This window comes from Panthera leo, chromosome B1 (genome assembly GCF_018350215.1).
Source record: "Panthera leo isolate Ple1 chromosome B1, P.leo_Ple1_pat1.1, whole genome shotgun sequence".
In the NCBI taxonomy this organism is placed as follows: Eukaryota; Metazoa; Chordata; class Mammalia; order Carnivora; family Felidae; genus Panthera; species Panthera leo.
The window spans coordinates 71248640-71262357 of NC_056682.1; the positions used below are offsets into that span (position 1 = coordinate 71248640).

The 13718-nt window shown below is 35.6% G+C and overlaps 1 pseudogene; it reads right to left on the reverse strand.

Moving 5' to 3' along the window:
- Nucleotides 1-11703: 11703 nt before the first annotated feature.
- LOC122218404 lies at nucleotides 11704-12586 on the reverse strand (annotated as a pseudogene).
- Nucleotides 12587-13718: the final 1132 nt, after the last annotated feature.

The following is a 13718-nucleotide window of genomic DNA, read 5'->3' on the forward strand; positions in this document are numbered from 1 at the left end:
TTTTTGAAAGGGGTATTAATAGATCTCTGCACACAAAAACAACTCTGAATGAAAGAAAATGCTTTCACTTTACAGAATTGTTTGAAAGTCAAAGAATGAAATGTTTGCAGACAAACATATGGCAAAATCGTACTATTTTCTGTAGTTGTCAATCAAACAATTGTACCAAGGGGAAAGAGTGCCTTGAGGAACACATGGACTAGCAGCTGCGTGAAGACAAGTACACTTGACTCGAGTTTGGGATGCAGCTTTCTTCCTGGAAGGGCAGCTTTGCTAATGAGGAGGGAGTACATAGAGGAATTGTTAGTTTCACATCGGTGAAGCCTCTTCCCAGCCACTGTCAGTCACCCTGCCATTCTCATTGTTGCCACCACTAATCATATATGATATAAGGACATTCATGCAGCCCCTGGGTGGCTCAGTCAGTTACGCGGGCTGCCTTCAGCTCAGGTCACCATCTCGCCATTCCTGAGTTTGAGCCCAGAGCCTGCGTCAGATCCTATGTCTCTCTCTCTCTCTGCCCCTCCCCTGCTTTCTCTCTCTCTCTCTCTCTCTCTCTCTCTCAAAAATAAATAAACATAAAAAAATACATTCATCTCTTCAAGGAGTTGGGTGGGATGATTGAGGTTAGCTGCTATTCCCCAAAGCTTACTGTTCCTTAAGTCTGACTCAAAGCAAATATACGACAGTAATGGAGGTATATAAATCTCCCAAGAGATCATCAAGTCGAGGTAAACAAACCCATACATAATTGAGGACATGAAGATATGAACTGTAATTACTAACAGTCACGGACATGAGGCCACGTTTGTCTGCACTGCTGCATTATTTTCATTTTAAATATAAATGCTATTGAATATTTTCTTCTCGGACGAATGGAAAGAAATGAGTCCAATTTCTTACCCTGTGAAGGTTGTCTATACAGAAATTAGAGACACTCCGTGTTTTAAGATCGTTCTATTCCACATGTTTTCAGATGGTTCTATTCCACAACGTCCTACTCAGCAGAGGTGTGTAGAGTGGGCAACAAACGGCATGGCACAGGCACTGAAAAAAATCACAGTGCGGTGTAGCCAATCACAGCAGGCCCATAGCAGAGTTACACCATACGAGGTGGTGTTATTAACACTGGTCCTCTTGAGGCATCTACGGGTTCCCAGAGGGTCGCTTTTCAATAGCCAGCTCCGATTCTCCGCTTCTGCAAAATCATTGCTTTCTGTGCCCTTTTGTGGCGTTTCATTTCTTTCTGCCAAAGCAGTATTAGTCAAATAACCAAAGCAGAAAATGAATTTATTAAGTAGCTTATAAAAGAAGTAAAGTAACAGAAATCAGGGCTGCTGGCCTTAACTGGTAGGGTGGCTGTGCTGTCCTGGAACTATGAAGACATTTTGAGCTGTCCCTGTGTCTATGCGTTGCTTGCTGAGGATTCAGCATCGGGACTACAGCATTTTTTTTTTTTTTTTTTGCTGAACCTCGGTTCACTGGCATTATTACACCAGAAAACCATTGGTTTAAAATGGAATATTATAGTATCCTGCTGTTTAAAAGTCCTCAGACAGGGCGACTGGGTGGCTCAGTCAATTAAACGTTTGTGACTCGATTTCAGCTCAGGTCATGATCTCACGGTCATGAGATTGAGCCCCACATCAGGCTCCGCACTGATTGTGAAGCCTGCTTGAGATTCTCTCTCTCTCTCTCTCTCTCTCTCTCTGCCTCTCTCCTGCTCACAACTTTTTTTCTCCCTCTCTCTCAAAATAAATAAATAAAACACTAAACAAATATTATAAAAGTTCTCATTTTTTCCATCCTTTACTTTATAATCCTCCCTACTTACTAGATTGCTCACCCTACCAAGAACTCGTGTGTATTTATTAAAAACTTTGAGCCTTATTCCAATTCTTTCTCTATGGCTTTTCATTTCTTATCTCATGGATTTTCTTATTCTTTTCCTGAAAACACATACATATATATATATATATATATATATATATATATATATATATATACTTAAACATAAAGTCATTTTCTTCTCCCAAAAGAACTTTCTTCTTTGCTAAATTGTATGGTTCTCCTCATCATATAATGAGATGATAGTATAGGGTTGCTATCTCCCCACATTTGGGGACTGTGTGTGGCCTAAAAGTACCTGGTATAACAATGGAAGAGGGAGGGGCATCGTTTTTGTTTTTTTGATTTTTCATAGTAATGGTCATTTATTCCTACTTCTGTTTATAAAACTAAGCTTCTCTAAACTATTCGCATCCAGGAGTTTGTCAGCAATGAAAACATCTATACTTAAATATTTAAAATATTTTTTTCACTATTAACATGTGGAAAATTAAAAGCATATGAGTTTGAGAACAATAATAATTATAAACATATAATACTAAATATTTCATGTAAACAGTTCGTAATAGGAAAGCACTTATTAATTGCTTATCCATATATGATATGAAGCTAGGAGAAAGTTAAAAACAGGTTGACTAATGTGATCTGGGCCCAATTAATCTGTGAATGATTAGCGCACTTGCTTTGAGCATGGTGCTAATGAGGTGCATATCACAGGCTTGATCTCCTCCTGGGCTGGTTAGGTTGGCTCTCCACCATCACAGCGTATTTCACTTCTAACTTTCATAAAGAGCTTTTACACATATGTCACTGGTCATAAGGACAAACACATTAGAGAATATAGATGAACATTGCCAAAGTTATCAAGTCAACTGGAAAAACAAAGCATGCACTCTTATATGGAGAGGTCAATAATCTTTATTCAGCAATAACAGTTTCCCTTCTACTGGCATTGCCATTGGTAAAAATGAACAAAACCAGTATATGTAGAATGCTTGATAAAATGTAAACAGTGTCTTCACATATGCTATAACATTTTATATAAACATGAAAAGATACTTAAACACTGTAATCCATCCTTTCCGTTTACACACTGATAGGGCATTGAAAAGTAGAAGATAATTTGAAACATGAACTTCAAAAAGGGGCTCTTTAAAACAGTTGCATATAATTTACTTATTACCTCACTGTTCAAATATGTTTTGCATATAAAACTGAGTCATACTTGATGCTTCAGTTTCTTTTTTTTTAATTTTTGTGTCAATGTCAAAAATTGTTCTGGCCACACCTTTTTTAAAGCATAGCATACTACAATTACTGGTTTTGTTCATTTTTAAAGAAAAAAAAATCAATAAATGAATGTGTGAATTCGAGCACAAGATATATTTCAAAGGTTAAAAGCTAGTTGTCTTTAAATTTCTCTGTCAAATGATTATTTTTTTACATTTGCATGAACCACTCTCCTAAATTCTCTATATTCTTGCATAACTTGCCTAAGAAGATTGTGTGGGTCTTTAAGAATAGTATTATAAAGGGGAGCCTGGGTGGCTCAGTTGGTTAAGCATCTGACTCTTGATTTTGGCTCAGGTCATGATCTCACTGCTCATGAGATTGAACCCTGTGTCATACTTTGTGCTGACAGCCCAGAGCCTGCTTGGGATTGATCACTCCTATAACAATTACATAGTTTTCAAAGAAAATATAGTGGCAATATGGATGCTCAACCAACTGAGCCACCTAGGTGCCCCTCAACTGTCATTTTAACAACATGGCTGGATATAACAGGAATAGGAATCACACAAGACCCTGGCACCAGCACTTATTCAGCAGCTCAGCATGGATAGTGTCAAGTTTAATAAGAAAACACAAATATCTATGCAGAATGAAGGCCTTTTGACACAATTTTGAGATTCCAGAGTACCAGCAAAGGACACTTGCTCTCTTCTCTGTATCACTTTGAGACTTTGCACTAGTTCCTGGGCATATTTCTTGAAAGGTTTTCATTTTCTTTTCTTTCTTGCATTATTTTTTGAGGACATGTGTAAATAGTTAGGGCCCCAACAAAATAACATTTGAGAAAAATACTGGATTGGTTAATCATTTTCCTCTTTCTTATATGTTGAAAACAAACATTTTGAAGGTCACAAGGGGACTTGATTTCCTCTAGGAAGTCATACTTTGTTTAGAATGTGTCCCTCTGATTCCCCATGTATGGTCATCTTGTGTTCATTACCTGAGTCCAACAGATCAATTTCAGCCAAAGCAGCACTTTCATAGTTATGAGGTCAAAAAGCAAAACTGCAAAGGTAAGAACAATTTATGTACTAAATTTGCAGTTCTCAAGGAAGTTGAGGGTGAATGTGTAACTTGCAAAAAAATCTGTTGGTATTTAATATCTGTCACCAGGATTATGTCACTAGCCACATGAAAAACCAAAAACAAACAAAAAAAAATGCTGAAAAAACATCAGCACTTACTTCCAACTTTAGCAGTTACATTAATACCATGGTGGAAGGTGAGACATCTACATTTAAATATCACTCTGTAAAATATGGTTTTACTTAAAACAATTGGCTGTTCTAAATTCCACTCCTATTTTATCCCAAGCATTTTTATGCATTTATAAAAAGTGAAGGGATAGTGGGAAATGAGTTGGCTTCATTAGCGAAAGAAGACTTTTAAACATTTAAAAGATACCACTTTTATGTTATCGTATGATGGCTCAGATAGAGAAAAACAGTTAATTCCAATAATTGCTTGATATTTTAATCCAAGTTACCAAGTCAAATCTTTGAAAATTTGAGTGGTATATTGAGGTAGGGATTCAACATTGAACATTAATTTTTTTTAATGTTTATTTATTTTTGAGAGAGAGAGCACACTAGTCAGAGAGGGTGTGGAGAAAGGGAGACAGAGGATCTAAAGCAGACACTGTGCTGTCAGCACGGAGCCCAAAGAGGGGCTCGAACCCATGAACCATGAGATCGTGACCTGAGCCAAATTTGGACGCTTAACAGACTGAGCCACCCAGGCACCTTTGAATATTAATTTTTTATTTGCAATGATAATGATAAGAATACTAATTTCCTGAGAGCACAGCATCATGACATAAACATTATTCTTGCTGAACTAAGAAAGCTTTGGAATAGAAATGTACTTGGAATTAGTGGTGGTACACACAAAGGTAATAATTTTGTCCATCCAGACTGCAGTACTCGATCAATCTAAATATAAACTGGTTGCTAAAATTGACTAACATTCCTAAAAATACACAGCTATAGCAAACAAGCTACAAGAAATAGGTGATGAAGCTGTTATTAACACAAAAATGACTTGCCGTTGCAGTAAATGTCATCTTTCTTTGCTACTTATTATCAATTAAATTTTAGAAGTGGTTTTCACTTATAATTATCGAAAAGAAAGCTTTCAAAAGGAAACATATTACAGTGTATAACTCCAAAAACTAAGAAAAAAAAATAGACAATCTATGAGAGATTGAAGAGTTTACAAGTAATACTTCGAAATTTTAGTATTGTGATTTGGAATACTTCATATGTGGGAAGAAATCTTGATGGACTTCCTATTTTCATTGGTTAAGTTTATATTCCATACTGGGATTGAATGCATTTGAAAAGGATTCTGATTTCTAGCATCTATGTTTGCCAAAACATTCAAAATAATAATCAAGTTTAAAGACTTATTTTATAAATTTTGCCTCGTAAAAATATTTGTTAAAGAAATATACTCAGAATGGAGGCCAAAAAAACATGGGATGAAATATTTACACATTTTTTAACATAAAAAGTTAGAATTCATAATCTTCTCCATTTAGTATTATTTCATCTGAGTTTATCGGGTATTTCAATATCTGTTGCAAGATTTTATTCAATTAAAATATTATGACCTTGAAGGGCACCTGGGTGGCTCAGTCAGTTACGTGTCCAAATCTTGATTTCCACTCAGGTCATGATTTCACGGTTCAAGAGTTTGAGCCCCTGGATGGGCTCTACATTGACAAAGTGGAGCCTGCTTAGGAGTCTCTCTCCCTCTCTCTCTGCCCCACCTCTCTTTGCGTGGGCATGCTCTCTCTTGTCCTCCCTCTCTCAAAATAAAGAAATAAACCTAAAAAAAATTATGATCTGAAGAGGCAGTCATATGAAAAGTACAGCATAGGGAATATAATGAAAATATTATAATAAAAAATATTATGACCTGCAGTATAAAAGTCAATTGAAGACAATTATTTTGAATTTTTTAAGCATAAAATAAAAGTTTGAAGATTACAAGGAATTTTATAAAAACATAAAGTTGAATAGAGCATATTTTAAAAATATACTCCCAGATAAATATCAGTTCCATAGTATTAAACACATTACATGTATTATATGAAATGTGTTTAATATATATACATAAAAGGGTACTTGGGTGGCTCACCCAGTTAAACATTCAACTTCGGTTCAGGTCATGATCTCTCAGTTCGTGAGTTTGAGCCCCGTGTCAGAGCCTGTTTGGAATTCTGTGTCTCCCTCTCTTTTTGCTTCTTCCCTGCTCACGCTGTTTCTGTCTCACACAAAAATAAATAAACAGCACAAGAAATTAAATATATATATATATATATATATACACACACACATATAACATACACACATACATCAAGCAAGAATAATGATTCCGTGATTCTGCTTATGGTGTTTTTAAAGTAATGTTCAAATAAGAAATAAAAAATAATCTATTTTTCAAAATTTAGTGTAGGCAGATATATTTCAGTTTTGAAAGAATCTTATCTTTGAAAATAATTTGTGACAAGAACTATTTGAAGATCCACAGCAAAATAAAACATGACATTAATAAGCAACTACTTAATAAAACTGTATGATTTTAATTATTTTAACACACTCTTTCTCACTCAAAAATGTCCTGACTTGGATGGTACATTACATAATCACAATATTTTTAGTCACCACTTCCTCCACCAGGATCTAAATTAAGAGCCAAGGTACCTGATGGAATATTTGAGAGAATATTTGCTTGCAAAGTGTAATAATCAAATTTGAGTGCTACACAATTTTAGAAAAGAAAAAATCTGGGTTGACTATACCAGATGAAGCAAATAATCAAATTTGAGTGCTACACAATTTTAGAGAAGAAAAAATCTGGGTTGACTATACCAGATGAAGCAAATAATCAAATTTGAGTGCTACACAATTTTAGAGAAGAAAAAATCTGGGTTGACTATACCACATGAGGCAAAGTTAATAAACAGAGCACAAAAATTTAGACTTAACTTAAAAAATTTTGTCAAAGAGGTGAAAGGGTGTATGTGTAAAACTAAGAAAGAAACGGTCATGAAGAAAGGCCAACTGCAAATAAAGTCATGAGACACACTGAATTTGTAGCTGAAATACAAATTTCATGGGTGGATTGAAGAATAGTCTGCATGCAGACCAAAATAACTTTAAACATTAGAATATTGGGTTAAGCGGCGCCTGGGTGGCTGAGTCGGTTGAGCCTTCGACTTCGGCTCAGGTCATGATCTCACCGTTTGTGGGTTCGAGCCCCGTGTCGGGCTGTGTGCTGACAGCTCAGAGCCTGGAGCCTGCTTCGGATTCTGTGTCTCATTCTCTCTCTGCCCTCCTCCACTTGTGCTCTGTCTCTCTCTGTCTCTCAAGAAGAAATAAATGTGAAAAAAAAAAAAGAAAAAGAATATTGGGTTAATATCTGCCAGACAACAAAGGGATAAAAATATCAAAGGAGAGTCAAAAAGTATGGGTGATGGTATAAAATAGAAGTGTCGTCATCTCTAAATTAGGAGACCCAGCACAAAAGCTAGAGTGGCAGGAAAGAAAATATTTAAGGAAATAGACTCATGGAACATAGACTCAGAGTTTCTCCCATTAAAGAAAAGTTAATTCAGATTGAAAAGCTCCCTATGCTGCCATACAAAGTAGATTTTTAAATTGCCATGTATAGACACATTATATTTAAACTAAAGACTGAAAAGATAAAATCTGCCTTAAAGAAAAACCCAACCACCCATCAGGAAACAAGATACAAGTGTATTTCAATTTTCTCATTAGCAATAGTTGAGTAAATAGGAGAATAGTATTTTCACAGTACTTGAAGGGAAAGAAAGTCAAGTCAAGGTATTATTTTAATCCTGTGCAACTACCATTTAAAAGTGAAAACAAAACAAAACAGAACTTTAGCATACAACGTCTCAGAAATTTTAAATCCGTATGAAGACTCTCTTGGAAAATGATCTTGGATGAGGCAGGCCACTAAGAAAAATAAGTCCTGAATTCTTCAAGATAAATAGATATGTAAGCTATGCCAGCTATTTGGTTTCCAACACTATTCTATCTTGAAATACATCAAGTACAGGTCTTTTCTTGATTAAAACCTGACTGACACATAGGTCAAAAAACAAAAGCAAAATCCGAAACAATAGATCCAGGAGATATAATGATGAAACATATTTTCATTTTTCATATGAAAAAAATTAACCTTACAATGCTATTTCAAAATTATTAAGCAAAAATCCTACAGAATTTGGGTGAAGAAAATTCCCTGTATAGTCAAAAATATTTCTTTTACGTAATGATAGATGGAGTGAGTAAAAGGTAAGTAAAAATATTGAAAAGTTAAAAACAAAAAGATAGTTCTAAAGATGGCTTATTGTCAGTATCATAAAAAACTATCAGATGTAATTTGTGTAAAGAGAAATTTATGAAACCCTTTAGACTTGAATGAAAACAAAACTACTATATGCCAAAATTTGACAAATACAAAAAAAGCAGTACATACAGAGAAATTTGTAACTGTAAATACATGTATTAAAATAACAGCCAGTAACTGAAACAACTGAGTGGTCCTATTAGAAGAAAATAGAAGAAAATTAAAAAAAAAAAAAAAAGATAGACATAAGTGAATAAATACATTAAAAACACACAATGAGCCTGCTTCAGATTCTGTGTCTCCCTGTCTCTGCTCCTCCCCTGCTTGAGCTTTGTCTCTGTCTCTCTCTCTCTCAAAAGTAAATAAACATTTAAAAAATTAAAATAAATAAGTAAATAAACAAATACACACATACGTACATACATACATACATAAAGGGGGCTTCTGGGTGGCTCAGTCAGTTAAGTATCTGACTTTAGCTCAGGTCACGATCTCACAGTTCGTGGGTTCAAGCCTCGTGTTGGACTCTGTGCTGACAGCTCAGAGCCTGGAGCCTGTCTCCCTCTAACTCTTCTCTTTTGCTCGTTCTGAACATTAAACAAAATAAAAATAAAAAAGAGCACACAGATTATTAAAAATGCAGAAACTATCTCAGAGCTTAAAAACCTGACATTGATGAGAAATAGGGTAGGGAGAGGAAAGTAGAATCATTTTAATTACAATATGAACTTAATCCTGTTAATATTTGCTTCCTTCTTTAATATGTATTCATATAGACATATATATGTCAAATATATTTTCGTAAGCATGTATACATTTAAAATTCCAAACACACAACAGACATTAAAGAAAAAAAATAGTATACAAAATTTATTCACTATATAGTTGAATAAAGCATAAATATAAACATTTCAAAAAACATAAAATGTAAAATCAGCATAAGAAAAAATAGAACACCAGTAGCCATTAAGGTAATTAAAATAGGAATAGAAGGTTGGAATATGCAGTTATTAAGCTTGAGTTAACAAATATGAAGATTTTTTTTAAATACAGAAAATATGCATAATAATAGAGCTATTTGCCTTGTTCCTTGTCTTAAATGTAATGAGTCCTTTAGTCTGCAAATGAATTGTGGTGTTTCCTGTAGGTTTTTGGTATAAAATCTGTTCTGAGAAATATAGTAATATAGGTCCTGACAAACATAATCAGATAAGAAAGTGGAATTGAGAATAAGAATGAAAAAGAAATGCATTTGTAAGTGATGTATCACAGATTCATAAACAGGCTAATAGAGCAATAAGAGACTTTGGTCAAGTTTCTAAATTCATGAATTATTCACACAAATTGACAATAAAACCAATAATCATAGAGAAAAAAATAGAATACGATGCTATTTCCATAATAAAAATAATTGTGTAGACTCTAACATACAAGATGTTGATGGAGAAAAACATTAAACTCTTTGAAAAAATAAAAAAGTAGATTCAGAATAAATGGAGAGAAAATATGCAGTAACAGCCTGAAACAGGCAAGTATTTGCTTATAATGCTTACTTAACAATTCATTGTGTTTTAAATTTTTTGTTTTACTATTTTCCTTTTTTTATTTTTTATTTTTTTTATTTTAGAGGTAGAGAGGGGCAGAAGGAAAGAAAGAGAGAGAAAGAATGAATCTTAAGCAAGCTCTGAGCTCAGTGCAGAGCCCGATGCAAGGCTGGATACCCTGACCTGGGATCATAACCTGAGCCAGAATCAAGAGTCAGACACTCAACCAACTGAGCCCCTCAGGTGCCTCAATTTGTTGTTATTTTTATTCAAACTCAAATTTTGCCCTTAAAGTTCTGTTCTGTCATCAAATTTCAATTTATGGGCATAACTAATTTTCAACAATAAGCTTAGAAAAAGACTTGGTACTATAGATCGTTAAGATGATTTCAATATAATTTTTATTTTCATTCATTTCTATAGTTCTTAATTGTAGCTATACAGGTTCATATTCACAACTTTCTAGAAAGGAGAAGTTGACCATGGCATTTAAAAGTACTGATTATACTCAGTTTCCTTCCCCAGATCAATAGAATTTATTAGTTTTGGTGAACAGTTGGCTAATCAAAAAAGTAACAGGTCAGTTTTTTCCCCATTCACGTGTCATTGTATTATACTCGTTATTATTAGTTGTGGCCCACTGCTCTGATTCACCTTCATCCTGTGGTCAAGTATGACCATTTCTAAATTTGTCCTGAAATACTTGCACAAAGACAAATTTGCCCCACCTGGTATTTGTGGTCTTTATTTTTCTTCCATGTGATTTACTTTGAACCTATTTCTTCTGAACTTAACCCTGTTTATCCTTGTTTCCATCTCTAATATGTATTCATGTAGAAGTGTTAGGCCCAAGCCATTAGAACTCAGGTTTACCCACAGAAATGTGAAGTCAAAGAGCTGTTTAAATACAGCGCAATTATTTACCTATAACATATGTAGGGACAATGAATGTTATGCAAAAGAAACAGGACACCTGGGTGTTTCAGTAAGTTAAGCCTCTGACTTTTGATTTCAGCTCAGGTCATGATATTGTGGTTCATAAGATTGGTCTCTTCACTGACAGCACAAAGCCTGCTTCGGATCCTCTCTCTCTCCCTCTGTCTCTGTCTCTCCCCCACTTGTACATGCATTCTCTCTCTGTCTCTTTCTCCCAAAATAAATAAATAAACTTAAAAAAAGTATTATGCAAGAGATTAACTGGTCAATGACATTTTTTGTCAAATGTCAAGATCCCAAAAGAAATGTATCAAATTATAATATTATATGATAATTTTAAATATGACAGATGTCTCCATATAAGCATAGTATCTATACTACTTAAAAGTTCTGTTAATTGCAGATTCGAGACTACAATAAAGTGTATGACATTCTCTTTTCAAGATTCAACACCAAATACATAAGGAATGTGGAGGTGTTGTGAACTGCCTCCATTTTTCCCCTGAAATTTATCCCCATATTATTAACTTGAAATTCTCATCTTTAAATGCATATTTTTTGAGGATGGCTGTAGAAGGAGTATCTCCAGAAATTTACTGTCTAATGCCTGTATGTGGTTTTTGTATTTTTAAGACTGGGTTTTTTTTTTTTTTTTCATTTTTAATGGATCAGTTATTTAATTAGGCTCCTTGTAAGAAATTTAGAACACCAATTTCTGACGATAAACTCCATTTGTGAGAGCGGAGTTAGCCCTGAAGTTGAGGAACAGCTTTAATTTTGGCAGAATTTGTGAGTCCACGGCTCTCTGATCAACTTTGCACTGCTCTGTAATCTCCCTATTTCTCTTTCTCCACGTCGAAGATCTCACCTTCCTGGTGTCTGGGTGTGTGCAGCTTCTTCCTTTTGAAGTGAGCATCAGAGAGACGTTTTGGAATTTTCCAACTGTTGATATCAATTTTGGTGGAAGTGGCAATCACCAATTTCTGGTGTGTTCTACACAGAAGAACTCGATTGAGGGCCAGAGGACCAGTCACAAGTAGCAAACCACTGCTCCATTGCTTCAGGAAAACCACCCTCTTGCCTTTGTGGCTTCCAGGGAGGATGATAAAAATGATCCCAGGAGTGATGTCAGCTCCCAGTTTTCTCACCTGCTGCCTGACAGGTTTCTTGCTGTGACTCAACAGCTTCTGAGCATACCTTCCGTAAGCTAATGCCCAGGCATTTTGTGAAGTTTAACCACTTTGCTGCCACCATTCTCGTCACCACCAAGTGACTTTGTGACAGTAGCAAGAACCTTCTCCTTTTTCTTTCCAAGCCTGAATCTAGGTGCTGAATACTTCCCCTTGTACATGGCCTTTCTCGAATACGTAGAAGATCGGGAACATCTGCCACTTCCTCTGACTAGGACAGGGTTTTTGGCTGCAGTGGACCTTCCCCTTCTTTGGCATTTTAGCCTTGAGGTCACCCTTCTTAACCTTGCCACCAACATCAGGCTTCTTGGCTTCAGGTTTCTTCTCCTTAGTATCTGGTTTGTCAGCTTTATCACTTGCCACCTTGCAAGATGGGAAAGAACTTGAGACCATGTCTCTTAACTGGCCAGCGCTATAGGAATGTCTGCAAGATCTGGACTAGTGACAACTGGAGAGAATAAAAGGCTATATGGGAAAGCCAAAGACCAAAGACCGAAGACCGACCTCATCTTTGCAGGTTAGCCTGTACGTTCCGTATCAGCATCTTATTAGTAAACCACCCCCAAACCGTAAGATATATGGATTTAATCTAATTTTCTCTGAGTTTCTACACAGAAGTACTTCACAGAGTGAAATTAGACACTTCATGGGATATTTTAAAACGTGGAGTAAGCACACTTGTCGTTAAATCAATCAGCACCTGCTGTTACACACAGCTTAGTTGCCTAATAATAAATTAATTAAATTTGAATGTAAGATGCCTTCATCTTTCTGCACATTTATATGCTGAGAGTGTCAAGCCTGAGTGTGAATTCCAAAGGAAATACTGTTATATATATATTTTTTCAGAGAATCAAAAGCTGCTTTTCCCATTCCTACTGTAAGCTGCTTTGAACACCATTCCCAATGAATGTGCCAATTTGGTGAAGGGTGTGAGCCAAGGCTTGCTGATTTCAAAGCCAGCTTGCATCACTGCAAATATTTCATTTCTGGTTTTTTGCACGCAGGATCAAAATGATGAAAGATGACTGCTTCTCTTATGATCTAGAAAAGGCTTATTTTGGGGTCAAGAATCACTGACGACTTTACCAAATGTTTTCCTTCCCGTTGTGTTTTCACTTACTCACTCACTCACTCACTTACTCACTTGGAGACCTTGATTTCACTCTTATCCATCATTGCATGTACCTATCTCTACTCAGCTGGTAGTGTTGGAGACCAAGAGCTGTAGTATAGGAGCCAGGAGCTGGCAAGGACTGTTGGCGGCTGGAGTTCAGGACAGGTCTCCAGTCTCAGGAAAGAATTTGAAGCAGAACACCAAGGAAAAAGCATAGTCATAAGAATCAGACAATTATTATGCAGAAACAAAGATATTTAAGCAAAAACTATAGCCCAAATGTATGAGCAACATAGACTTAGACCAACAAAATTTTGTTCCCTGATGAGGTGTAAACCTACTGATAGCTGAATGTCTGGAAATCCTGGTGCCAGTCCTGGACTTTACTTCATCCCTGTCCAACTATGG